The following is a 21863-nucleotide window of genomic DNA, read 5'->3' as shown; positions in this document are numbered from 1 at the left end:
CTTGTCGCGCTGAGGGACATGGACGACGCTAAACGGGCCGTCCTGCAGCGAGGACAGGAGCAGTAGGACCAGAATATGCAGCTGATATACTGAAGAAAAAGTCATGCTGAGGAGAGCCGCGTACCGAGCGATAAGGAGTCGAGATTTGGCATTCCTCATGTCTCAGGCGGAAGAAACCGGGTTATGTACATTAACCATGTACACTCACCTAAAGGATTATTAGGAACACCATACTAATACTGTGTTTGACCCCCTTTCGCCTTCAGAACTGCCTTAATTCTACGTGGCATTGATTCAACAAGGTGCTAAAAGCATTCTTTAGAAATGTTGGCCCATATTGATAGGATAGCATCTTGCAGTTGATGGAGATTTGTGGGATGCACATCCAGGGCACGAAGCTCCCGTTCCACCACATCCCAAAGATGCTCTATTGGGTTGAGATCTGGTGACTGTGGGGGCCATTTCAGTACAGTGAACCCATTGTCATGTTCAAGAAACCAATTTGAAATGATTCGAGCTTTGTGACATGGTGCATTATCCTGCTGGAAGTAGCCATCAGAGGATGGGTACATGGCGGTCATAAAGGGATGGACATGGTCAGAAACAATGCTCAGGTAGGCCGTGGCATTTAAACGATGCCCAATTGGCACTAAGGGGCCTAAAGTGTGCCAAGAAAACATCCCCCACATCATTACACCACCACCACCAGCCTGCACAGTGGTAACAAGGCACGATGGATCCATGTTCTCATTCTGTTTACGCCAAATTCTGACTCTACCATCTGAATGTCTCAACAGAAATCGAGACTCATCAGACCAGGCAACATTCTTAAAGTCTTCAACAGTCCACTTGGTGAGCTCGTGCAAATTGTAGCCTCATTTTCCTATTTGTAGTGGAGATGAGTGGTACCCGGTGGGGTCTTCTGCTGTTGTAGCCCATCCGCCTCAAGGTTGTGCATGTTGTGGCTTCACAAATGCTTTGCTGCATACCTCGGTTGTAACGAGGTTATTTCAGTCAAAGTTTCTCTTCTATCAGCTTGAATCAGTGGGCCCATTCTCCTCTGACCTCTAGCATCAACAAGGCATTTCCGCCCACAGGACTGCCGCATACTGGATGTTTTTCCCTTTTCACACCATTCTTTGTAAACCCTAGAAATGGTTGTGCGTGAAAATCCCAGTAACTGAGCAGATTGTGAAATACTCGGCCCGTCTGGCACCAACAACCATGCCACGCTCAGAATTGCTTAAATCACCTTTCTTTCCCATTCTGACATTCAGTTTGGAGTTCAGGAGATTGTCTTGACCGGGACCACACCCCTAAATGCATTGAAGCAACTGCCATGTGATTGGTTGATTAGATAATTGCATTAATGAGAAATTGAACTGGTGTTCCTAATAATCCTTTAGGTGAGTGTATATTATTGCTTTATCTTCTTGCTATATTTTTTTAATTCTCACTATGTAGTGGAAGTTTGGTATGCCATCGTTCATAAGCATATTACACTCATGTATCTATAATATTCAATAATAATTCTACCAATTGCTGCTAGTTTACGGTGTTATGTTACTGCTATATCTAAATGTTCAATAATACTACCTAGATTGCTGCTAGTTTACAGTACTCTTTGTATTTTGCACTTACATTTTTGCACATAAATAAATAGGTGTGGAACCAAATACGTGTGTATATTGGCTGTTTGTGTAAATCTAAAAAAAGAAGAACTCCCACACAGTCTTGCTTACTGCTGAAATATTTATTAAATCACAACAGAAAGAACAAACATGTAGAACCAGGTGTACTGTAGAGGCCGAGGGCCTAGACGCACATACAGGTCTAATGATGTACTTCAGACCTATGCGTGTGTCTAGCCCATTTGCCTCTACCGTGGATGGCAGTGTCCTGTCAGGCTGGTTTAATGCAGTGATACCCCATTCTTCTCTACTCATCACCATTCATTTCACAGAGGTTATGCAGAACACAACATGCTATCACCATGGATTTGACCTTCTGTATGTAGCAGTAATTTCATTTTAACAAGCACCTCCATCTGCCCTTCAGTCTGCCAAAAGCGTTCTCAACGTTTGCAGAAATTGTGTACAGTGACGCACCGTAGTAATGCCGACTCCAAATGAGAAATGCTGCTATACTGAGTTGGTCGCAGGTAGTGATGTGTAGTTTGCTTACGATTTGTTTGTTTTGAATGAATCTTTTTAGTGACTCACACGTCCTTTTTTCTAGTGACTCATTCAATTGTGTCGTTCATTCGAACGTTTAACAGCGGATTACTACAACATTATCACTTGCTTCATACCCGGTCGTCCAGCTCAGTTCTCCAATCAACTTCTATGTGCTTTCGCAGAGAGAAATAGATCAAGGCAGGAACATCATGAAGACATGTTTATAACTGATAATTAAACGCTGACTATAATTATTTTTGTTAGTTGATTACTGATGCCTAGATTAAAACGAGCACGGAGCCGCTGCCTTTGCCTAAGTAAAAAGACTTGTGAACGACTGACTCAGTCAGTTTTATCGTTCAATTAAATGTCTTGTTGACTCAAATGAACGAAATTACTCGAAAGAATCAAACTTTTTACTGAACATCTCAACAAGATCCAAGTCAGTAGAAAGAGTTGAACTTCCCATCACTAGTCGCAGGTTTCCACAGTGCAATGGCGATCCTTTTTTTGAATGGTTACACAACAGTGGTGTCATGTCTCCCCAGTTATGGTTGCAATCGACTGCAAAGGTACAGAAACGTGTCTTTAGACATACAGAAATTCTTTATTCACTGGGCCTCAGTGAAAGTTGGAACCATGGTTTCCCACCACTCAATTGTTATATTGTGTACCCAAACGGATGGGGAAACACGACACATTCTGCAGTACTCGCATATCTGAAACACACACAAGCTGCAGGTTTGACAGCTCGAGTGTCAGTAAGAAAGCCATTGCTAAGGTGTCAAAGTTTGCCTGTGCCTTGCAGCACCATGAGTGGACTACTGAAAACTGGGCAAAGGTCCTATGGGCCGAATAATCAAAATAGAAATATTTGGTTAATCATGCAGGGTTTTTGTGCTCTGTCAAGTGGGCGGAAGGATGGTTTCTTAGTGTGTGACACCAACTGTGAAACATAGTGGAGGAAGTGTGATGGTCTGGAGCTCTTTTGCTGGATCTAGGCACCCTGATCCAGAACGGCTACCGCAGTAGTTTGCCATGCAATGCACTATGGTGTACGTATAGTTGGTCAGAGGTTCCTCCTACAGCCAGATAACAACCCAAAACATATATCTAGGTTATGTCAGAGTTAGGTTTCAAATTATGGAATGGCCAGCAATGTCTCCAGACTTCAACCCAATCGAGCTGGTTTGGGATGGACTGGGCTGAAGGGTGAAAGCAAAGCAACCTCCAAGTGCAACACATTAATAGGAACTTCTGCAACAGTTATGAAGAACATTACAAACAATATTTGATTTCCATTGAAGAAAGAATTCCACAAGGTTTTAGCTGTTATGTCTGCAAAAGGTGGCCACTTTGATGAGTAAAAAGTTAGATTACATTTTGTTAAACAAATCATTAAAACTGGAAACATGTAGGTGTTCTAAAACGGTTGACACACACACGCACACAAAATACCCTTCTTCACAAACTACTTAGAAAGATTTTGCTCACTTCAAATTTTAAACATGGAAGAAAAACATTTTGGTCTATCTACTTAACAGAGCATTGCAGTCAAATTTTGCACAAAGGCGATCTTTGAGTGGGTTACAGTTTGCTCAGGGTGCCCTGTTGCGTTTATCTTTATTTGGATAACAAGCTCTGGATTTGGAGAAAGGGGGACACACCTGTTAGTACAGTACGCCCAACCACCTGAGCTTGTATTGTGGAGTGTATGACTGAGAACGTAATATAAAGCGGTATGCTTATCTCTGAAGAGAAATCCCTTTTAGTGCAGGGCCTGCGTGCGTTCAAGGTTCTGCTTGGTAGCTTCTGCGTATTTGTCATGGGTGTGGCTTGGATGGGTTTGATGATCTGTGTGTGTTTTGGATGTTTGTGCATGGTGGTTTGTGGCCTGGGCGTGTATTTTTAAAGATCTAGTTAAAAGCTACCCCTAGCTCAGCCTTCATGAATCTGGATCAATAGTGTGTCAGGTATTGTATTAGACTGTCTTGGGTACCTGTGTATATGCATGTTGTGCTTGCGTTCCACCCACACCTGATGAATCAGATATATTTTTTGAGATTCCTCCATGAATCAGTGAGAGACAGTGAGGAAAGCTAGAGAGGAGGTTTTGATGAATGAGCAGTGGGATTCGAACCCATGCTCTTACACCTTGTGACACGATGGGCCCCAGTGTAACTCAATTCATATGGCCATTTCTTAATCTAGAAAAATGTATCTAGAAAAAGCATTTTTCACATTGACTGGATCATTCATTGGTTTTGCTTGTTTCAGCGGTCTCCCAAATATGGCTGTCAGGGCTTCCTGTTATGTACTTACTGGTGGGTTCAGCGAAAGACTGGTCAGCCAGTCCAAAGTTTAGTGAGACCACCCACTCAGCATTTTAGTGTGTGGGCTGCAGGGACAGTTGTATAGTTTAACATGCATGGGCTAAGGTCAAGGGCTTTGGACCTGGTTGTTATTCATCTGATGTGTCTTACATGCATTTACCTGGTCAGTGTGCAATGACATCGGTAATAAATATTGGGACATTGCCACATTTTTCACCTATTGTGAATTTTGTATGCAGATATCTGGAGAGCGTTGCCCTTGGAAACCTGAATGTTTGCCATGGTAAACTTTGGTGTACAATGAGTCAGGGCTTATCAGAGCCCTGACTCATAGTGGGTGGGTGATATGGATTAAATCAACATAAAATACCCAGGTGGTAAACAACATATTAAACAGCAATCCTCACTTGTCAGCACTTTGGCTGCTTTTCTGCTTACAGAATGATGTTTAAGTCTGAAGGAATCGAAGGCTATGGAACTTCTTTTCATGGCTGGGTGGTTTACATTTTGAGACGTTAACCTGTTTTGGCAGATTCTTGTTCTCAAAGAGCAAATGGCTCCCAGGTGGCAAAGCATTCTAGGGTGGTGTTTTCTAGTCACTACCTGTCCCCCACATTCTAGGTTTGAGCCATGCACTCTAGTGACTCCCTCAGGTGAGTCAGGGTGGTCCTGTCAAGCTAAATTAAGTTGTCAGTCAATTTGCTCGCCCTCTTATTTGCAGATCTGATTGGACTTGTATTGTGGGGCAATTCAAACAGATTTATGTACCAGCAAGAAAGTTTAAATATCTCAGGTATTAAGAACTGTTTTGAGGTAAAGGTATTTGTGGCATTACCTTAAAACATTAACTGTAGATTAATGTATATTTATTTTTGTATTTATGCTACTAGTACAGTCTATGGCCCCTTAATTTGATGTCAGTCAAGAGCATGTTATGTAACTCTAATATTTATAGAGTGGATGCGGGACACCGAATAGACATAGAATAGTTATAATACAGTACCATAAATGGTATCCAATATATTATCGACATCTACCACTGACAAAGCAAAACTTTAAAGTTATGCAATAGCAAATGTATGACAGTAGTTTTTCTGAACTTCATTCACTTCTTTCAGAGCAATAACAGTAAAGAAAGATGATAAGGGTTGATGTAATAAACATGGTAGTTAAAGTGGGGTAAAATAACAAACCCAACTGGAAATACATGATGAGTCATGGTAGGATATGTCTAGACGTATACCCATACTTCCAGGGACACAGACTTGGCTAGGAAGTAAGACATGCAGACAAGGAAGCAGCCACAACACAGAGATACAAATTGACTAAGAATGAAGCCAAGAAAAAGACAATGAAGAAACTCAGATATGCAGAGGGTTGGACCATACTGTAGGCCGCTTCCAGGTCTTTAACTGTAACATGAAACAAACCCCCTAAGACCACTGAAGTCGCTGAGAATAATCTTTCAAAAGATTTTGTTCACAGGGCAGCCTTTAACCCGCCTGACCATTAACACCTGTCTTGGGTCTGCTTTCAATTAGTGGGTTAAATCATAAAACTCTGCCTTTCAACAAAAACAAAAAAACACTTAAATGCCTTTTCATCTTCTACACAGCAAGTCAGATTTCTATCAGTTTGATCGCCATAACTTTGGTCATCTTTACATATCAGAGAAAAATTACAAAAAATAGTGCAATTGACCATTGTTATGGTCACATTTGCTGAAGTTATATAAAAAACATAGCAATAGTCATTTTTCCTGTGCTTTTGGTTTGACCAAAGTCCTGATTGAAAGGACCCAGCTAATGCCACTTCCTGTTGGCAGTCCATGGGAAAATGGATTCTTAAATCTCTCTTAGCATTGCCTGGAGCTTGATCTAAGAACAGATATTAGCAAGGAACATGAATGTGTATTTGATATGATGAACATAAAACTTGGTTGACAGACGATATAAAACTGCTCATCCTGCTTCACAATTTTGATAGGCTGTATCTTACAATAGCTTAACTGTGCTGGATGAGTGCGATCATGACCATAGCTGGCACTGCCACTGTAAGTACCAATTAGCTAGAGGAGTAGCTTTGTGTCTCCGCTGCTTTGCCATGCCTCCAGTACATCCTATAGATTTTTACCATGACTTTCCAATGTGTTAGCCTATTTATTTTCCCTGACAGTAATGTTTACCTACTAATTTCTGGGAAATGTTTATTTCTTTTAATTGTAATGATCAGAGGTGGGGGACTCGAGTCACATGACTTGACTCGAGTCACAATTTTAGCACTTGTGACTTGCTTGATTAAAGTATGAAAATGACTTGACTTTGACTTGAGAACAAGTTACTTGAGACTTGACTTGAAGTGGAAGACTCGACAATGACTTGAACTTATTATAAACAAACAGCTGAATACCAGATGTATTCAGTAATGATAATGGTCACATTTCTAACAAGAAAAAAAATATGCAACCAAGGCCAAATTATGACAAACAAAAGATTAATTCATTGAATTAGTAACTTAATCGTTATAGATCTTAGTAAAACTGCATATAAAGAGATTACTTTCTTACCTTTCCCTGTGGTTCTTAAAATAACGAATGAAATTTGACGTTGTTGCATATTTTGCATCTGGCAAATCTTTTTTTATTCACACGGTCCAGTTCAAAGTCCTTGTATCCAAACGATACTATTTGTGGAGCTCGACTAACGTTACTGTCTGCCATGTTTGGCACGGTTTGAATTGTGCAGCGTTAAAGGCACATACGCTGATTAGTGGTGCTGATGTCAAAACATATAAAATAATTTTATTGCTGTTTGTTTATAATAAGTTCAAGTCATTGTCGAGTCTTCCACTTCAAGTCAAGTCTCAAGTAACTTGTTCTCAAGTCAAAGTCAAGTCATTTTCATACTTTAATCAAGCAAGTCACAAGTGCTGAAAATTGTCATGTGACTCGAGTCCCCCACCTCTGGGAAAAGCAACATAGGAGACCAATTTGGACATTTTTTGGAAGAAATCATTGACTGTGATTCAAGAAACTTGGTGAGTACAATAAGATAGATTACCCAAGACATGTAATGTATTACCATTAGCATATTAGGCTATGTTATGCTATGTTATGTTAGGCTATATCATATAGTTTCTGAGCATTTACTGCCAATTGGGTCACGTCATTATAGTAGATTTCAGTTCATAATGTCATTATGTGTAACCAATTGTCTGTGATTTGGCTATGACATTTTGTGGCTGTTTCTTATGGCCTATTCATCCCCATATTACTCCCTGAATAACCAACAGTGATTCAGGAGGTCCCTCTGACTCTTGACCCCCACTGTGACGCCATCATCTGGCTGGCCATTTCAGAGATGTCCCAGAAGTCGATAAGTCTCCCCCGTTTTTCTCCTATTCCCTTCTACTCTTTTCCTTTCTACTCCTGCCAACTGTTTGCTTACTATCTGTGTGTGTGTAAGGAGGCATAGATACCAGATATGATCTAACATCATATGTGGTGATCTAACATGATGCAAACGCCACATATAATGGTAGATCACCACATAATATGCAAACACCACATATGATGTTAGATCACATATGATGCAAAAACCACATATGTTAGATCACCACATATGATGCAAACACCAATTTTGATGTTAGATCACCACATATGATGCAGACACCACACATGTTAGATAATTGGACCCGCCTCCTTGTGGCGCCTCCTGTTAGTACCTTTATGAAGGAAAGCTAATTTTCCATCATGTGTAACATTCCTGGGAGTGTGTAACCCTTATATTAATCACTTTTGCACTGTTGTATGTTCTGTGTATGTATGAACTTGAAAATTCATAATGTGTCCAATTTGGCACAAAGTGGCCAATCTGGAAAGGACACTTTGGCCTTGCTTTACAAATGACTAAGAAGATCACAGAGTTTTATATCAAATGGCCATGAAACTTTATCCAGATCCTGCTGACATCTTTTTTTTTTATTTGTTTTATTTATTTTTTTGCCCTATCCCTGGACGTGAATGTGCCTAGATAATGAGAACAACAGAAACTACTCTGTTTAGATTCTCTCTGTAGGTTGCGCTCTGATAACCACAGGAATGTTTACATTGACCATTTGGCATGGGGGTTACTGTCTTGGAAACCTGATCTTTGCTAGGTAGACACACCCTTCAATGTATATATCAGCTTGTAACCAACATTACAGTGAGAAGAGATTGAGTGAGATGAGATTGAGGTTGTGTAAGGAAGACCAGGTCCATAACCTCATGAACAAGAGTATCTAATGCTGCAATAAATTACTGAATTACTCTCTCCCTTGACAACCGGGTATTATTATTATTTCAACCACTATACGTAATGGCCCATTTCTAACAGAATTATAAACTGGGTTGTTCAAACACTAAATGTTGATTAGCTGTAAGATCTGGTACATGTTAGTAACAGATTTCTAATAGTAGTAACACAGAACGTTTCAGGTGTATGGCCGATATACGATGTTAAGAACTGAATTAAGATGTTCTGTGTTATGTTGTGCCTAATAACAGACCGTAGTTGTCGTATATTGGTCATGTACTACAACCCTTCCTGCCTAATTGCCTAAATATCTTGCATCACCATTTATTTTTCAGAGACAATTTAAGTATACATTTTGAAAAATGGCTTACAAAAAATATGTAATTCAAATTATTTTATTAAATATGTAAATGCATGTCAAATACACCATAGACCATATGGAATGACTGAGTGGATATTGTCAAAGCTGTATCCAACCACAGGACAGCATCTATCCAGACTGGAAAAACAGTTCTTGTTTCATAAAGAGGATTTTAAAAAGGCCAATATTAACTATTATGGAAGCCAGTGAAGATTGGTGCCAAACCAGTGGTGTGAGATTGATTGGAACTATAGAGGTACTAGAAGCAGTAAACTGACTCAGGAGGACATGCCCAGAAAGCGGTCTGGCCCTCAAGGTATCTAGTGTGTTTCCCTCTGGTTTACATACAACAAACATCTAGATAGCTAACATAGACAAAATGCAAAAGTAATGATGTTCATTTTACAAAGCAACTTTACCTAAAGCTCTTACCTGGATCAAATGGATGTGCAAGCCAGGCTGTCCTGGATGAGTCCATATGGCGTCATTATCCCGTCGAAGTGGTTGGCAGCCTCTCCCAATAATTTTGAGAAGCTTTTTTGGGAATCAGATATCTCACACAACAATGTTTTCTTTTGTGAACATCATTATTTTTGTCTTCTCCATCCGCCAGAAATGTTCGCTCCCTTCTTGTATATTAAAATTCAGTGATTCAGTGCTGCTATTGCTTTGGCCTAAAACTGCGAGATAACCATGCCCCATTCATTTGAATAAACCAAATGGAAATGTGTCATTATGAAATACATTTTTCATTATGAAATAAAGGTTCCTTGAAATAAATAAAAGTAGACATTTGAAAAACATGACTTTGAAATAAAACCTATTTACAGTGGGGAGAACAAGTACACTGCCGATTTTGCAGGTTTTCCTACTTACAAAGCATGTAGAGGTCTGTAGTCTGTAGTCAAGCAGTGTGTGGGGGCATGTTTTACTTACCTTCCGGGGACTAGTAGCCTGTAGAAGGTAAGTAAAACATGAAAAATGTGGGGACATCCCCACTTGCAAAAACCTTTCAGGTTCTCTGGGTGAGGGGTTAAGTTTGGGTATAACATCAAATTAGAGAGAGGCATTATGGCTAGGTTACGTTTGCGTATGAAGGTTAGGTTATTGAGGTTAAGGTTAGGATTAGGGTTAAGGTTTAGGGAACATGGAATTTGTTTTTGCGTCACCACAAGGTTAGTAATACTGGACTGTGTGTAAGTAATGTTTAAGGAGCACACAACTGGTTGATGCTAGTCTTGCGTCAACATCCGAAACAGTGGTACAAGTATTTGATACACTGCCGATTTTGTAGATGTTCCCACTTACAAAGCATGTAGAAGTCTGTAATTTTTATCATAGGTACACTTCAACTGTGAGTGACAGAATCTAAAACAAAAATCTAGAAAATCACATTGTATGATTTTTTAAATAATTAATTAGCATTTTATTGCATGACATAAATATGTGATCACCTACCAACCAGTAAGAATTCCAGCTATCACAGACCTGTTAGTTTTTCTTTAAGAAGCCCTCCTGTTCTCCACTCATTACCTATATTAACTGCACCTGTTTGGACTTGTTACCTGTATAAAAGACACCTGTCCACACACTCAATCAAACAGACTCCAACCTCTCCACAATGGCCAGAGAGCTGTGTAAGGACATCAGGGATAAAAGTGTAGACCTGCACAAGGCTGGGATGGGCTACAGGACAATAGGCAAGCAGCTTGGTGAGAAAGCAACAACTGTTGGCGCAATTATAAAAAAATGGAAGAAGTTCAAGATGACGGTCAATCTCCCTCGGTCTGGGGCTCCATGCAAGATCTCACCTCGTGGGGCATCAATGATCATGAGGCTAGTGAGGGATCAGCCCAGAACTACATGGCAAGACCTGGTCAATGACCTGAAGAGAGCTGGGACCACATTCTCAAAGAAAACCATTAGTAACACACTATGCCATCATGGATTAAAACCCTGCAGCGCACGCAAGATCCCCGTGCTCAAGTTAGTGCATGTCCAGGCCCATCTGATGTTTGCCAATGACCATCTGGATGATCCCGAGGAGGAATGGGAGAAGGTCATGTGGTCTGATGAGACAAAAATAGAGCTTTTTGGTCTAAACTCCACTCTCCATGTTTGGAGAAAGAAGAAGGATGAGTAGAACCCCAAGAACAGCATCCCAACCGTGAAGCATGGAGGTGGAAACATCATTCTTTGGGGATGCTTTTCTGCAAAGGGGACAGGACGACTGCACCGTATTGAGGGGAGGATGGATGGGGCCATGTATCGTGAGATGTTGGCCAACAACCTCCTTCCCTCAGTAATAGCATTGAAGATGGGTCGTTGCTGGGTCTTCCAGCATGACAACGATCCGACACACACAGCCAGGGCAACTAAGAAGCATCTCAAGGTCCTAGAGTGGCCTAGCCAGTTTCCAGACCTGAACCCAATAGAAAATCTTTGAAGGGAGCTGAAAGTCCGTATTGCCGTATTTGCGACAGCCCCGAAACCTGAAGGATCTGGAGAAGGTCTGTATGGAGGAGTGGGCCAAAATCCCTGCTGCAGTGTGTGCAAACCTGGTCAAGAACTACAGGAAACTTATGATCTTTGTAATTTCAAACAAAGGTTTCTGTACCAAATATTAAGATCTCTCATTTTCTAATGTATCAAATACTTATGTCATGCAAAAAAATGCAAATTAATTACTTAAAAATCATACAATGTGATTTTCTGGATTTTTGTTTTAGATTCCGCCACTCACAGTTGAAGAGTACCTATGATAAAAATTACAGACTTGTACATGCAAAATCGGCAGTGTATAAAATACTTGTTCTCCCCACTGTATATATTGACTCATTTATACATTTATTGCCTAATTTCTTTATTTCAGGATTTATTTCATAGCCACAATTATTTATATAATATTGACTTAAATGGCATTCCACAGTTAACAACCTGTGGTATTCAAAAACAATTTTTCTTTTTGAGTTTCCAAAATATGCTCTGAACATAGACTGATTCCAAAATGCCTTCGAAGTGGAATCATAATACCCCATGCTGAAAAGACAAAAGACGCTGTCCGCAAATTCCACCGTCCAAAAAGGAAGACTTACGAGTAAAAATTTTGAATTCTCAAAAGTTTTTCATAGCCACATGAGGGTGACTGCTGTATCCATTCTCTGCCAAGCCAGTAGGAGTCTGACTAAATGACACGTGGGTTGTCAACTGTTATTCAGCATGTCAACCATATTGTGTTGTGTCCCAAATGTTCCTTATAGTTTACTAATCTTTATCAGAGATATTATAGGGCGCCATTTGTGACAGCCATATTGTTTAGGGACAGTGAATCTATTCACTCCCCTAGGACTTTTCTACATTTCATTGTATTACAACATTTAATCAAAATGGACTTAAGGACTTTTTGCCACTGATCAAAACAAAAAATCAGCAAATTGTTCTAGCCTGAAGTGGCTTAAAAGCAAACAGGACACATTTTGCATAGAACAATGGGCAAAAATTGCATTTTCCCAATGTGCAAAGCTGGTAGACATCCTAATAGACTCATGGCTATAATTACTGCCAAAGGTTTCTCTACCAAATATTGAGTAAAGGAGGTTATGCCTCGATTTGAAATAAAAATGATTTTATTTTTCAATTTGACATTGTGGACTTTTTTTGTGTTGACCATCCACTTTAACTTCTTGTTGTAACACTGGAAAAAAAGTCCAAGTAGGGTGAATACTTTACAGAACCACTGTATTTTTCAGCTTAGCACAACAACAATGTCTGACATCTTGTGACATGCAGACGTTTGAGTGTGAGTTATATAGACTATTCACTATTATCCTCCTGCTGACTTAGGGCTAGAGGTAATTTTAAAAATGTTATGGAATCATTGTTGCAACATGCAACCACTGATTGTAAACCGAGCGGATCTTCATTCCCTCTCAAAGGTTTTTAAACACCCCCATTTTCCCAGTTTTTATCAAATTTTAAGCAGTTCAAGTCCAGAGAATAACCTGAAATGGTACAAAGGTATGTGGTAAGCTGACAGAGTTTTTTTTTTTAACATACTGTGTTATTACACCCTTTTAAGTATTATTTGGACAGTATTGTACTGCAGGAGGGAGTATATTGCTATCATAATGGTGAGAAAAGGGCAATTAACTAAGAAATACAGGAAGACCTTTATAACCCTTAAAAGTATAGGTCTCTTTTGAAAGAAAGTGCAAAGAAAGTTAAGGTGTTAGTACCGTTTCCTGCACTATCAAAAGGCCCTTGGAAATTCAAGGAAACTCAGACAGGAAGTGGTCTGGCAGACTGAAAGCAACAACAGAATCAGAAGACACATTTCTGATAATCAACAGTTTGTCTGAAACTGTATGCGGCTCACAGGTCAACATCTTCAAGCACAGATTAACACTGGTTGAAGTAAGCAAGTCTGTTTCAACTGTGAAGAGATTACTTTGACACCGGTCGAGTGGTAGTGGCAAGAAAGTGAAGCTAAGATGGCAAAATAAGACAAAGAAGCTTATCTGAGCCATGAAGCACTGCAAATGGCCTACTGAAGACTGGAATGTCTAATAATAGTATGAATTAGAATTGGGGTTCATTCTACAGCAACATAATGACCCAAAACATACCTCCAGGTTGTCAGAATTACCTTAGAAGATAAGAACAAGGTGGTAGGCTTCAAATCATGGAATGGCCAGCACATTCCCCTGACTTAAACCCCATCAAACTGGTTTGGGATGAACTGGGCAGAAGGGTGGAAGCAAAGCAACACATTTGTGGGAACTTCTGCAACAGTGTTGGTAAGAACCTTCTGAACAATATTTGATTTCTATTGTAGAAAGAATTAGAAACAATTCCATTATATATTTTCTATGCTTTAATTTCAGAATAAATTAAGACATAAAATTGTGTGAGTTTCAATAAAAACTGGTACCTTTGACTGGTAGTGTACTCAAGAAAATAAAAACTATCATGGCTGTGAGTGATGTATCCAGGACGTCAATGTTGTGTTGTGACTAAGAACAGCCCTTAGCCTATACTGGCCATGTACCACACCACCCTGGGCCATATTGCTTAATAATCATGACACTTGTTTCAGTGTAAAGAGGTTTGTTTTCAGGATTAGAGTAATGACATTCAAATCATTAAAAAAAATATTTTTACTCTGCTTGGGAATTCAGGATTAGTGGTTTGTCTTACACATATTTTCAAGGTGTGATTAAATACTGCTTATCTCACCCTGCCTACAACACTCACAGTTATACCTTGCATGGCTGGCAGATTTTAACAGATGCTAACGGTTTGCCATTCCTTTCCCAGTGAACCATGTCAATGTCATTGTTTCTTCTGACCAGTATTTGGCTTTCGGTTTGAGTAGTGAACCATTTGCCTCATTTGTAATACACTTGCACTACACCTTTTGTGATGTCAAACATATCTCTGTTTAACCCTTCATCCCTAGGGAGCTTTGACATTTATGTCCCCCCCCCATTTCCAAATGTTTCCTGTTCTTCACTGTCCAGGATTTCCTCTTGTGATGCCAGGCTGACACACATGGCAGGTTATTTATAGGCTGATGACGCAGGTCTCTCCTGTCACCACCTGTTGGACCCTTCGCTGGAGTCGCTTCCACCAAGCTGCCAAAGGAACAAGGATGCGGTTGCCACAGAAACTGGATTATGTTGACATCAAGGCCTTTGAAATTGTCTTCCATGCAGACAAAATCCTTGTTCCACCCACGTGGCAGACACGGTTATCAGTCTCTCAGGGCTTCTATGAGTCACTTCACAGCAGACAGCCCGTGTTGTAGGGAAAAGTCTAGCGGTCAGCAAAGCATTGTAAGAACATCTCCCCACATACAAACCCCCCCACACACGGTATGGTAATTGTTGGTGTGGGTTTCTTCACATCTTTAGTTAATGAACACAAGACAAACAAAGCTCAATCAGAAAACTGGTGTAATGCAATCTATAAAAATGCACAGATGTTGTTTTAACCAATAAACCTGGCCAAGCAGAAGGAGACATTGAGGTGTGTAACCTGGAAAACATGAGAGACATGATTGGTTTTAGTATGGGGTAAGGCTCTAAGCTGATTTTTTCTGTTATTTGTTTTTACAGCACAAAATATGGCAAGTAGTCACCTGCACTGCTAGAAATTCCATGTCCAAAACTCTCGCCAATGTCTCAGATAAATCAACACAATATAAGGTGAAAATGAACATCTACAGTAAAATAATAAACATAGACTGACTTAACTTGCAAGATACACTACTTGTATCTATTACAAAAAAGCTTGTTCCTTGTCAGTCTAAACGGTTAGTAACCTATAGTTCACAAGTGCTAACAACTTGCAGTAATGCCAAACAACTAAGTAATGCCAAACCAAACACAACTAACCAGCTCTGACTGACACTCAGATTTGATCCTCTTCCTAGAAGCAGCCTCCCTCAGGCTACTCAAGTAGAACTCACAGCACACAATCCATTCAAGTGATGGGCCCAAAACTATGATAACTCTTCATGTTTGCTAATGAAAACTTGTTTCTTTAGTTCACCTGTAAAGGTCAAAATAATTCAGATGATCTATGATCTGTTCATTCAGGTTTTATTTATATGTAATTTCTGTGTTGCACATTAAAGTAAAACTAGTTTGGTCAGATGTAATTACAAAATAAACTAAACATCAAAAGCTATAATAAGCATAATCTTTTAATATAGGATTGTGATGGTAGGGCGGGTCATACTGAAGTGTTAACATGAATCTGAAGGAAATCCTAACATGAGGGGTGTCCAAATTATGTATTATTATATGGGGAATTCAAATATGAGTTTATTTTTTAGATTTTATTATGATTCTAACCTACATAATTTTTGTATTTCTAAATTGCCAATTTTAACCTTTCGAACCACTTAAGATATTAACAGAACAAATCTTTCATATTTACAGAGCCAAATCAAATTGACATATTAATTAGCTAGTGAACTGCATGAATATAACTGGATACAATTACAAGGAACAATCTCTGAAACAATCTGAACTTTGCCAGTTTGCAGAAGTCCTTCTTTGATTCATTCTTGGACATCATCCTCTGGCTGGTCTCCTGAGCCCTGATCCCTCCATCCCTCTTTTCTTGTGAAAAGTACTTAACAGAAGCCTCAGTCACCATTTTAACAACCATCTCAATACTTTGTGTGTGGCAAGGCCAGTTGAGCACCTCCATGGGGGTGTTGATTATGTTTTTCACCTCTGAGGTGCTTAGGAAGCAGGTGAGAGGTGGCTCTGACACACCTTCAGACCAGCTGATCAAGTCACCAATGCTGGAAGCATCATAATTGATGTCAGGTGTCCTTCTGGCTCTGACAGAGGAATCCCCCATCTGATTGGCTGGGTCCCCCTCTTACCTGATGGCCAGGATTCTCTCCACCACCTCAATCCTCTCCCTCTGATCCTCAGAGAACAGCGGTGTTTGGAGTATGGCTTCACTGTGGGCATACCAAGCAGATCTTCTCACGGTCGGCATCACAGGGTCCAGCACCTCCCTCCTCTGACACTTAAAGCAGTCCAGTTGAAATAGGATGTGCCTAGGCCCTTCAATCCAGGAGTGCAACAGAGCCAACTTGGCAGGATGCACTCCATCCCTGACTGCACAGACAATCTTATAGCTATAGTGTTGATCAGTTGAGAGATCTTGAATGACCATGTCCGGCAATTTGATCAGTGGAGGGCCAACAGAGATCTGGGTGAAGTTTGGATTAAGCAGATGTCTGTAGCAAAATCAAGGAGCTTTCCTATTGGCCCAGAACATTTGTTGTCAGACAGAGTAGGGCCATCAAGGTCAAGATGGCGCAGGGGTAGTTCACCAGTGTGCAGATTGCACAGCAACCAGACCAATTTTCTCCCCAGGTGCAGCTCCAGTTTCCTCATTACACCAGCATTCATACCAGTGTTGACATTTGTTGAGTCTCCTCCAATGGCCACCAAGGTCTTATCAAAACCCCTCTCTTTTAGCCTGGCAAACAGGACCTTAGCAATCTGCTTTTTCTAGGGTAAAATGGAACAGATGGTTACTGCTAGGCTCTCCAGCAAGCTAGTGTTCTTCTTTGATCTTTGCAGGAAAAGATTGGTCACTGCCCTCCGCTTCCATCATCACATTAGTCAGGTAAATCCTCCCATGCCCCCCTCTTTCCTATATTTCTCCTCAATCTCTTCACCCAGCTCTCTCATCAACTTCTCCTGTGCTCTCCTGACCTTGTTTTTATCAATCACTTTACTTGTGATTGATAAACACCCCTTTCAATTGATTTACAAACAATACAGAGTATGGCCCACCCTATTGTGATGGTGTTAAGAGCATTTGCCAAACATGTTTCAGCAGGGACTTATTATATGTTAAGGAAAATAGTATGAAAATAGCCGTCAGATTCAGTTTTGACTTAGTAATTTATTAACAGACTCCAGGAAATACACAAAACATTCAGTGAAATTCATAAAATCTACTATTAATTTTTTTTGAAAAAACACTAAGTCTACAATGTTCTATACTGAAGATTCTGTGTTCATTCCATTTTTCATTTTCAATTACAATATATGTTTTCACTAGGATTCATGTTGCCAGAGACACAAATCGTTTTTGTTTTAATGAAATTCCAGAGGAGAAAATATACTTTTTAGTTTATTACAAATTGCTGAATGGATCTTCATGTAAACCAGAAAATCCTAGTTCAGCCAGCCCGCAATTAAAAGTGATACATTTTGTTGCTCTCACTGGATTCAAACCTAGGTCTCCCACATAAGTGGCTGTGTCTTTAACCACTACACAGCGCTATACATTTGCCCTGTGTCGGTATAGCATCTCGATATTAGATAATTTTGTCATGCATAAAAATCCCGTCAAGTTTGAATATTTCGCTAGACACCATTAAGCATTGTGTTCAACTGACTACTGTTTCTTACAAAGTTTATCTCCACCACAAATAGCATCTATGAAATGTATGGCCTTTGCCACAGGGCATTTTAACAGCTTTTTAGCCAGTAATAAGCTGACTAGTATCTAACTTACTACTTAACACAGCTAAAGCAATTTCATGGCACAAAAACCTTAGGTAACCTATAGGTAACGATAACTGACTTTTTCGTAAAGTGAAAAGACGAGAGAATCATGGAAACCCCTACTCTTTTACTCCCCAAGGGATTTTTATCTAGCCTATATTATCCCAAAACATCATGCACGGATGCGTACTTCTAAAATCCACCACAAATAGTGCATATTTAATTTTAGGCTTACTATAACGTAGCTACTGAAGGTTATAGCCAGCAAAGTTTTTGTCCATCCTGACCCAAATTGCATTGCACGGATGTGTACTTCGAAAATCCACCAGAAATAGTTGCAATATAACTGTGAACAGTTTTATTTTAGGCTAACTATAACGCAGCTACTGAAAGTTGTAGACAGTGAAGTTTTTATCTATCCATGCATAATTTGCTTTGACTGTGACGAGATTTGAATGCTGGAACTATTGGTTCGGTCGCTCGCTCGCTCTTCTTGGCCGGCTCCACTTACGCAGTCTCCCCAAAATTGTTAGAAACCTATGGTGCATTTAGACACTTTCATTTTCTCTACATTTTGTTGTGCAATAGACTGTGAAAATTTTATATTTAATGTACATTGTGTTCCCTTTAATCAGTACATTGTACAGTACAGTACAGTCTTTAGCAGTGATTACAGCTTTGAGTTTTCTTGGGGATCTCTACCAGTTTTGCATACGTTGATTTGGATAGTTTGTTAAATTCTTCCTTGAGGATCCTCCAAAATTCTGTCAGATTGGATGGGGAATTTTGGTCCAGGCTTTGGCTGGACACTCCGGGACATTTAGAGACTTGTCCTGAAGTCTCTCTAGCATTGTCTTGGCTGTGTGCTTAGGGCCATAGTCATACTGTAAGATTTATCTTCGTCCCCAAACTAAGGTCCTGTGGCTTCTGGATAAGGTTTTCAAGGACCTTGGCATTTTACTCTGTTTAACCTTCCCTCATTCCTGACCAGTCTTCCAGTCACTGCCACTGAGAAGCATCACCATTGCATGATGCTCGCAGCACTGTGTTTCACCGTATGGAGGGTATTAACCAGGTGATGAGTAGTACCTTGTTTTGGCCGATGCTGGGCTTGGCTTTCAGGCCTAATCAGACAATAATATTTTGGTCTGATCAGACTGAAGAATGTTTTTTCCATGCTCTCAGAGTCCTTTAAGTGCTGTTTGGCCAACTCCAGGTGGCATGTCATATGCCCTTTACTCAGGAGTGGCTTTTGTCAAACCACTGTACAATCAAGGCCTGATTTAATGGAGTGCTGCAGAAATGGTTGACCGTTTGGCAGGTTCTACAAATTTCTAACAGGGTGTTTTAATGGTGTCAATATGGGGTATTGCATGTGATTAATAGCGAAAGAAATGGTGTTATAAATTACATCCATAAAAAGACCAAATCTGAAGAGAGTGAAGGGGTCTGATTAATTTATGAAAGCACTGTAAATGAACAACTTGTGCTTCTGGTAAAGTAGAGGAGTGTAAACCAGTGGTGAGGCAAATATTTGATGAAATCTTTTCATGTGACAACACTGAGGAAATGACACTTTGCTACAATGTAAAGGAGTAAGTGTACAGCTTGTATAACAGTGTAAATTTGGTGTCCCCTCAAAATAACACAACACACAGCCATTAATGTCTAAACCGCTGGCAACAAAATTGAGTACACCCCTAAGTGAAAATGTCAAATTAGCCATTTTCTCTCCCCGGTGTCATGTGACTCGTAGGTGTTACAAAGTCTCAGGTGTGAATGGAGAGCAGGTGTGTAAAATTTGGTGTTATCACTCTCACACTCCCTCATACTGGTCACTGGAAATTCAACATGGCACCTCATGGCAAAGACCTCTCTGAGGATCTGAAAAAATTTATTGTTGCTCTACATACATATGGCCTAGGCTATAAGAAGATTGCCAAGACCCTGAAACTGAACTGCAGCACCATGGCCAAGACCATACAGCGTTTTAACAGGACAGGTTCCACTCAGAACAGGCCTCACCATGGTCAACCAAAGAAGTTGAGTGCACGTGTTCAGCGTCATATCCAGAGGTTGTCTTTGGGAAATAGACGCATGAGTGCTGCCAGCATTGCTGCAGAGGTTGAAGTGGTGGGGGGTCATCCTGTCAGTGCTCAAACCCTACGCCACCCACTGCATCAAATTGGTCTGCATGGCTGTCATCCCAGAAGGAAGCATCTTCTAAAGATGATGCACAAGAAAGCCCGCAAACAGTTTGCTGAAGACAAGCAGATTAAGGACATGGATTACTGGAACCATGTCCTGTGGTCTGATGAGATAAACTTATTTGGTTCAGATGGTGTCAAGCGTATGTGGCAGCAGCCCGGTGAGGAGTACAAAGACAAGTGTGTCTTGCCTACAGTCAAGCATGGTGGTGGGAGTGTCATGGTCTGGGGTTGCATGAGTGTTGCTGGTACTGGGGAGCTACAGTTCATTGAGGGAACCATGAATGCCAACATGTACTGTGACATACTGAAGCAGAGCATGATCCCCTTCCTTTGGAGACTGGGACACAGGGCAGTATTCCAACATGATAACAACCCAAAACACACCTCCAAGACAACTACTGCCTTGCTAAAGAAGCTGAGGGTAAAGGTGATGGACTGGCCAAACATGTCTCCAGTTCTAAACCCTATTAAGCATCTGTGGGGTAACCCCAAACGGAAGGTGGAGGAGCGCAAGGTCTCTTACATCCACCAGCTCCGTGATGTCATCATGGAGGAGTGGAAGAGGACTCCAGTGGCAACATATGAAGCTCTGGTGAACTCCATGCCCAAAAGGGTTATGGAAGTACTAGAGAATAATGGTGACCACACAAAATATTGACACTTTGGACATTTTCACTTAGGGGTGTACTTACTTTTGTTGCCAGCGGTTTAGACATTAATGGCTGTGTGTTGTGTTATTAAAGGGGACAGCAAATTTACACTGTTATACAAGCTGTACGCTCACTACTTTACTTTACATTGTAACAAAGTGTAATTTCTTCAGTGTTGTCACATGAAAAGATACAATCAAATATTTACAAAAATGTGAGATACTGTATAACAATGTCAATCATTATTGATGATAAGGCATACTTGAAAGCTGTGTGCTCTTGGAAAACAGAATTTGTTTCTTTCAAATTCAGTACTTTACTAATAAGTATTTTATGTTGTAGGTTTAACCCATGCTTTTTGTTTTCTTTTTTTATCTATAGATGACAACCATAAAGAAAGTGATGGATCACATAAGTATATTTTAGTTTTTTATGAGAGCATGGACATTGACATTTTTACAAAAGATAATAGAATGACATATTATCATAAAAATATGCACAGTGCTTATGATAGAAGATTCTTATAATATACTAATGTAAAGATGTGTGATTTGAAAATATTTGTCATATTGAACAGTATCCTATTGTGTAAGATTACTTTTTGTTTTTTGCAATTCTTACCTTTGTCAACATAATCATATTAGAATAATATTTTACAGAGAAATAAATTGAATTATGTTATTTTTCTTATGAGATGTGCATGTTTGACAGCTCAGTATTACCTAGTGTAGAGATTATGTAATTTAAAGAATAATGTGAATATAAAATAACCATACTGTCAACTTTTTTA

General features: G+C 39.9%; 1 protein-coding gene across 4 annotated transcripts in view; it reads left to right on the top strand.

The window, feature by feature from the left end:
* Nucleotides 1-21863, top strand: part of LOC105009185 (terminal nucleotidyltransferase 5C) — a 55401-nt gene that overhangs the window by 19865 nt on the left and 13673 nt on the right. The window lies entirely within an intron of this gene.

The sequence above is a fragment of the Esox lucius genome, chromosome 20, assembly GCF_011004845.1.
Source record: "Esox lucius isolate fEsoLuc1 chromosome 20, fEsoLuc1.pri, whole genome shotgun sequence".
Classification (NCBI taxonomy): Eukaryota; Metazoa; Chordata; class Actinopteri; order Esociformes; family Esocidae; genus Esox; species Esox lucius.
Note: the sequence above shows the minus strand (reverse complement) of the source record. Positions and strands in the feature narration are given on the sequence as shown.